The following is a 7,151-nucleotide window of genomic DNA, read 5'->3' as shown; positions in this document are numbered from 1 at the left end:
TATAAACGCAAATGTATTGTGTCTGCCAGCTGGGTAAACGTAACTGTGTATTCTTTGAAATTGAAGCTTTTACTTTTGAATAACATTTAGGAAAATTGAGAACATTGAGGGCATCGCCGAGAGCTGTTTGTTATTCCGTTAATCCAAAATGATCATATTTGGGACTCTCCTATAAGATATTTGCTAATACAAAACCTTATTTTAAAATTCAAAAGTTGAAGAATCAAATATAATGAAGATTATCACGTTTCTTTTTCTCAAATTTCTTGAGCAACTATTTTCTGTCGAGGTCCTACACGTCAACTATAACCTATTAGATAGTGTACATGATTATTCTTTCTTTCTTTTTAATTTCAAATTGGTCATTTTCCCTTATTATATTTATATTGTGCTACGTAAAAACAGAATAATAATTTGCATATATGCAATTAAAGATCTGTTTATTTGACTGGTTGTACAATCTTCTATGTGATGTCCTTAATTGTGTCAGTGTTAAGATATAAGTCATCAAAATATATAGGGCAGACAAATAGTTTGTGTACAGTATCAGTTTTGATATCACTATCAATTCTAACAATTTATATGATAGTATAACAAGCGAATTACGACAGACCATAATGTTAATCATGTTGACAAACAATCTACTTATCGATTGCAATTGATGAATATTTGAACATCTAAAACTTAACTTTTATTATCAAATTACGTCTTATTCAAGTTCTATAATAAAACAAATAACGAAGTATGAAACAACTTAACACCCAATTGTTCACAGAACAATTGAAGGTCTTACCCCAAAAAACATGTATTTAAATATGAAAATACTAAAATCGAGTTAAAAATGTCATTTCCAATGTCAGATGACATCTAACTGTGAACTGATTCGAGATTTCTTTTTTTGGTAAATAAGGGAAAATATTTGTTTGTTCCGTTTTGAAAAATGTTTATTCTGGTTTCATTTGAAAGTCAACTTGACACTGATTACAAAAATGTATGGTTCTATATACTTTTATATTCAAAAAGTACGAAAGATAGCTTTTCCCGGTTTACATAGGTTCACTTCCGGTTTCTTTTTCAATGTCATATGGCTTGCAACTTAATGAAGAAAGTCCCATATATTTATCATGCATATTCAAATAAAAGCGAAGGTCAAAATCAAGAACGTCAATTTTATTTATGACCTTGGTCTCTATTCTAGGTCATAAACGAAGGACATAAAATCAAAAGATCCTAGATCTTTATTATGCATGGTTAATGAGTTATATTACTATACGAATAATTCATAATATAAGAGGGACTAAAATTTACATTTACATTCTACGCACCCCTTCAACCCAAATTTATGTATTATGACATGTCGCAACTATCAATTAAGTTAAAATATTTGTCGTTATAATATCAAAATCAAACTTTAGAACATGACTCTTACATCTGACCTTGACCTTATTTTCTGTCTATTTTTTACCAAGGGACCTTAATCAAAAGGAACTTTGATCTCTATCACTTATGGTTTAAAAGTTTCAGTTACATGTTTCCTAAACGACAGTACAGTAGGGGATATAATTCTTATATGGATAGGAGTTCTTCAAACGTTTTTAAAGATCATGAGGATATAATGAGCGGATTGATAAAATAATTTGGTCGTAATCTTTAACGGTTACGAAGGAGATGCGCTTACAAGAAAAACAGTGTTTGGGGAGATAACTCTCACAATAAAAAGTGTTTCGCAAAACAGGGTCAGTTTCAAAGTCGCAATAACTGTTTGATATGATATGCAAAAATCAAAGTGACATCTTGCGAAACCACAAAGCACCGTTAGCAAATATGTGGTGAGAAGAAATAAATTATAATTAGACGAAAACCAATAGGTTTTCCAAAGAAAAATGGAAAGACCTTATAATCAGAACAAAATCAATAGGTCTTTCTAAGGAAAAACGGAAAGACCTATTTACAGGCTTTTTTGAAAATGATATTGAGATGATAAAAACATAAAAATCAACACATAAAACAAGTTTGCAACGTCCTTATACTTCGTATACATGTATACATATAAATATATACAAGTCTAAACATTTACACAATGGTACTAAAATAAGATGCTATTAGACGATCCGATACATACTAAATTTGCTGATTGGTCCTTTTGATAGACTCCCGTATATATATATAGTCCGTTGCAATCAATCAAATGTATTCATATATTCATAGACTGATGTATTTTAGGTTGTAAAATCTTTTCAAAAGGACTATTTTGTTTTGAACACTGACATTTTCCTTCCAAACCTATTTGCAATGTAAATTTTTGACAAGTCTTTGCTGAAACAAAACGAAATAGGGTCGGACACGCGCTCGTGTAATAAAATGTTTACTAATTTTCCAGCAGATGTAAGTTTATGAATATTATGTGAACCTTTATCCAGGACGTATATGTTTCCATCATAATCTGTTATCATATTTCGTGGTGAACGAAGATAAGATGAATCATAGAAAAAAACAGAGCTTCCATCAGGTTTAATGCAGTAAATTTTTTCACCGCATGAATAACATATGTTCCCATTTGAGCATACGCAAATATATGAATCCATTTTCTGTTCGTGTTTAAGACTTATTGATTTCTTGACATTACCATGTAAGTCTAGAACCTGTATTTTCCAATTAACTGCAACGAATATGTTATCATTTGACGCAGCAATACCACCTGCACACTGTTTGACTTTTACTTGATTTGAACATAAACGCAATTTGATATCTATGAACTGTATATACTTAGCATTTCTACAAGACATAACAGCAGTGGTTGTTCCTGGAATTGCTGCTATGTCCCATGGTGAATTCGGAGTGCTGATAGCTGATTGAAAGGTACCGCTTTCATCACAAAAATAAACAGTGTTCGTATTTACATCACAGAAAATCAATGTGTTATTGTCTGATATGGTGATACCAGTTACTTCACTCAAACTTTTCCCTTTCAAATCGATATCGTTAAGATGAGTAAAGGAGTTTATCTGGCGCCGTTGATCAACTGCCACCTTGGACTGGCGCCGATTGTATTTGACAAAAGGAAGAGAACAGGGTGTTTCCGTTAATTCTATTGAACCAAGATGTTTTAGTTTTTCCTTCGAAATACTTTCAACGTATGTAAGACTGGACTCTGCGAACGAATCCGTAAGCTGCTTAACTTTGTTTTCAATTTCATCGAATACGGGTTTTGATGAATGATTTAAAACAAACGCTTGTTTCTCGGAACCATGATCTCTAACAAATTCCGAAGATTCCTTTTGAATATTTGTGGTTGTCACCAAGTCACTAATATCTTTCTCATGTCGTTTTAACTTGGTAACGATATTTTCCTTTATTTCGTTTAGGTGATTAAGAAGCGATTTCTCCAAAGATTCTAAGTGTATAATGATACTATGTTTTGTGCTTGCTATTTGTTTTCGAATGTTCATTTCTTCTTGTTCCACTCGATTATTATTTTCCAGGCAATTATGGCGTAGCTTCTCTAAAGCGTCTATAATGAATTGCCATTGTTCCTTAGAATCAAGGAAGGATTGCGATTGTTTAGAACCCTTTGATGCAATAGCAATGGGTGTGACGTTCTTACATGCTAGATGATTTTTTGGCAAACATTCCTTACAACATATTACGTCATGATCAACACAAAAATAATCGAAAGGTAAATGTTGATGCTTTGAACAGAAATAAGATAGATTAATTTGTTTCGGTATTTTATCTACTTCTACTAAGTGATGACTTCGAGACATTTTTTGGACTTTATGGGCCTCTGTACATTTAGAACATAGAGCTTCTTCACATTCGGTACACCATTTGAATGCTGTTCGAGTCATATCACGTGCACTACACGGTTCGCAATATTTGGCTGCCATATTTCTACAATAAAATAACTTCAAATCAAAAAAACTATTCTATTTTCATTATGTTTTGCTTGGAGGATTTAAAAAAAAATAAAAATCTCTCTATCCTTAAAGTCTTTTCAGAAATACGCAAATACAAAAAGGTTACATAATGCTTATTCGTGATTAAAAGAAAGCCTATCTGTGAAGATCGAAAAGTTATCAAGGCATTATATAGTTATAAGTAGTTATTGGAAAGAAAGAGACACAAATTGGAAATCCCGAATTCTAAGATGGCTGAAAAGTTCCAATACGGTTTTTACCCGTTCGCAACTCTTTAAAAATCCTTCTAACGAGATCGGATAAAAAAGGGTTTACAGAAATGTCACTTCGACATTTACTCGCACAGAAAATAAATTTAACTCTTTATAAGTGGAAAAATAAGTTATTCATCTTGGTAGCAACATTTATCCCGATATGAGTAATATTAAACGCACCTGATTAACACCATGTAGAGAAACTCAAATTGTATCTTCATTTAATTGTTTGATTTGTATAGTTTTTTTTTCCTTCTTCAAATTGCATTGATTTGCATATCATTCTGCGTTTTTTAAAGCAATTAAAACAAATTAAAAAATTGACTTATATGGAGGTTTTCATCATATGATTATGCTTGCCTTATTTTTTTTTTTCATCATATGAAGTTTCACAAAAAAGCGTAGTTGTCAAAGGGAAATATCTACTTTAAGGGATCAATTGAAGTGTTACGTCATCATATTTATTTTAAGGTATTGTCCTGCTGATCCTCTAGCTATGTACAGTGTCTCCCTATTTTTATAAATTTATTGAGAAATCATGCAAACGGATAAGATTTATCCAAGACACAAAGCACACCGGTTCGTCTACATAGAACTCAGTAGTGCCGCTCGCAAAATGCTTACTTTTGGCTTTGGGCCAAGTGATCTAAAATGAGATGGGGATACTCACTGTATTCAAGTTTGATAAACTTGATCAGTGATTAGAAATATGTTTTTATTCTTTACTCAAGGTTAACCAATAAGAATAATGAAAAATGGTTAAATTATCGTCTATTATTTTAAACTATTGTAATGCAGGTAAACGAAGTATGAATTAATACCCATGAATTTCCGCATTAATTTAGATTCAATGTTGAATAAATAAAAAAATCCACTTGAATTAGTATTTTAAAGTGTTACTTGCAAGTTTTATGAATGACTGCATTACTAACTAGATTGTAATTTTGACAATTAAAAGGAAGAATAAAATGCAATTTTCATGTTCTTGTTCTTGAAATATAAGCCATTGAAAATCTGGCCCGTAAAAGCTGATTTTCTTGGATTTTTTATGATCTTTTTTTCGTTCAAAAAATTATTGAGAAATAACAAATATTTTTTTTAAAAATTGCCTTTTAAAACTAAATGAATATAATAAGATTATTAAAAGAAACATAGGCTTTAGCGCGCAAGATTTGTATTGACAACATATAGATAATAATTATGACAGACATGAAAAGCAAACATCCTTAAACAAATTCATGATCTGTTAAGCAATGATTCTGATCACAGTGAGAAAACGTTTATTCATAAAAGAAAATGACAAAATATCAGAAAAAAAATAATAAATTCAACATATTCAAACTACAGTTTATTTGTAAAAAACAAGAATTGACTGATTGGGAAAATATGGAAAATATATATCCATGTCTTCTTAGGAGACTTAAACTTTTCGGTTAATCACATGATTCCTTTTGGAAATCTATGTTAGTATACTAAGCATCCATGTTTGAAATTCCAGTCAACAATCCGTTAAAAGAAAAGATGTAAGAGATGTAATTTTGAAAAAAATAATACTGTTTGATAAGTCTGTTTCAACAAGTATGCTTATAAATATCTTAATATATGTTTTCTATCAATATTGGTTTTATAGAAATGAAAGAATAACTGATGAAATGCCATTTATTCTAACGCGATGAAAGAAAAAAAGATGTGTGCTATGAAAAATACAACTGTACCTTAAAAGAGATATTGTCTGAGGTCGTCGTAAACTAACCCTAAAGTTGTCATCAGTTTTTCAACTAAATGGTGATCTTTAAACCATATCTTTGAAAGCATTAAACATGGTATAGTAGTAAAGTATGAAAAATATAGATAACATCTTTATGTAAACATATCTTATCACAGGCCTAGGTATACGCTTTTAAGAATCGCTCCTGACTAAATATTAGGTTAAAGTGTAAGACTAGTTTCAATGAATAGTTTTATTGAGTCAATGAAATATTCAAATTACAAAACGTTTATTGTTTATGAAATTCAAAAATAAACATTATATATGTATCTTATGTAGACACTATTTGAGTACAATAGACATCGGTACATATATTTTGGTAATTATAACAGTAAATCAAACATTACAAACATCTAGTATCAATATCCATCTTAAGGCATATGCATGTTAGCATATGCATATGTAAAAGTACATATGTAGGTCACAATCTTAAAGTTGATATTTTAGTAAATGATACAGTGGATCGAAGTATTGATAGCTTGGATAACAGATTAAAGTGCAAAAATAAAAAAAGCAAATAACGGATTTGTATCTCGCTTATTACGTGTGTCTATTATCCTCCAAAGATCACTATGGGTATTAGAATATTTTTACAAATTTCCTATTGTTTTGGTTTGTGATATTTTTGGTTTATTTCGTGTTTATTTGGTCTGTATTTGATAATTTTACAGTTTTAAATGTTTTTAAAGTTTTAAAGGAAGATGTTTGCGAAAATTACGCCCTTTAAAATGTACTAACTACAGGTCTTTAGGTGATATTGGTTTTCCTAATTCGACACAAAGAATGAAGTTAAAATTTGACACAGTTAGGGTTTTAAATAAGAATATAGCCGAGAAACTGGATTCTGAAGACGAAGGTAGCCAAACGGCCAAATATAAAACTAAGAAATCACAAAAAAAAGAAGAAAATAACATCATTACAAAATATTTGAAAACACATCTTTAGCTATTATATTTTTATTAGATTATCCTGAAGTCGAAACTGGTGTCTCTGATAATAGTTATCACACAACAAAGACTAAGTCGAAACAGGGAATACTTCGAGAAATAAGTTCTGATAGTTCAAATAGTAAATCAAATTTGATGACGAGGTAAACATTAAAGAAGTACCAAGTTTAAAAGGGAACAGTATTTGAAAAAAAACTGTTAAGTTATGCATGACAGTTTTTCTGAGTCTTCAGATTCAGATGACGAGTCTAAAGGACACTAGAAA

The 7,151-nt window shown here is 30.5% G+C and overlaps 1 long non-coding RNA gene across 1 annotated transcript; it reads right to left on the bottom strand.

Moving 5' to 3' along the window:
* Nucleotides 1–678: 678 nt before the first annotated feature.
* On the bottom strand, nucleotides 679–5,995 carry LOC143081839 (uncharacterized). The gene is made up of 2 exons (XR_012980115.1): nucleotides 5,887–5,995; nucleotides 679–3,891 (listed from the first exon to the last, which is right to left on the bottom strand). It is a non-coding gene; the product is annotated as an uncharacterized LOC143081839 (long non-coding RNA).
* Nucleotides 5,996–7,151: the final 1,156 nt, after the last annotated feature.

The sequence above is a fragment of the Mytilus galloprovincialis genome, chromosome 7 (genome assembly GCF_965363235.1).
Source record: "Mytilus galloprovincialis chromosome 7, xbMytGall1.hap1.1, whole genome shotgun sequence".
NCBI lineage: Eukaryota > Metazoa > Mollusca > Bivalvia > Mytilida > Mytilidae > Mytilus > Mytilus galloprovincialis.
This window is presented reverse-complemented; position numbering and strand designations above follow the sequence as displayed.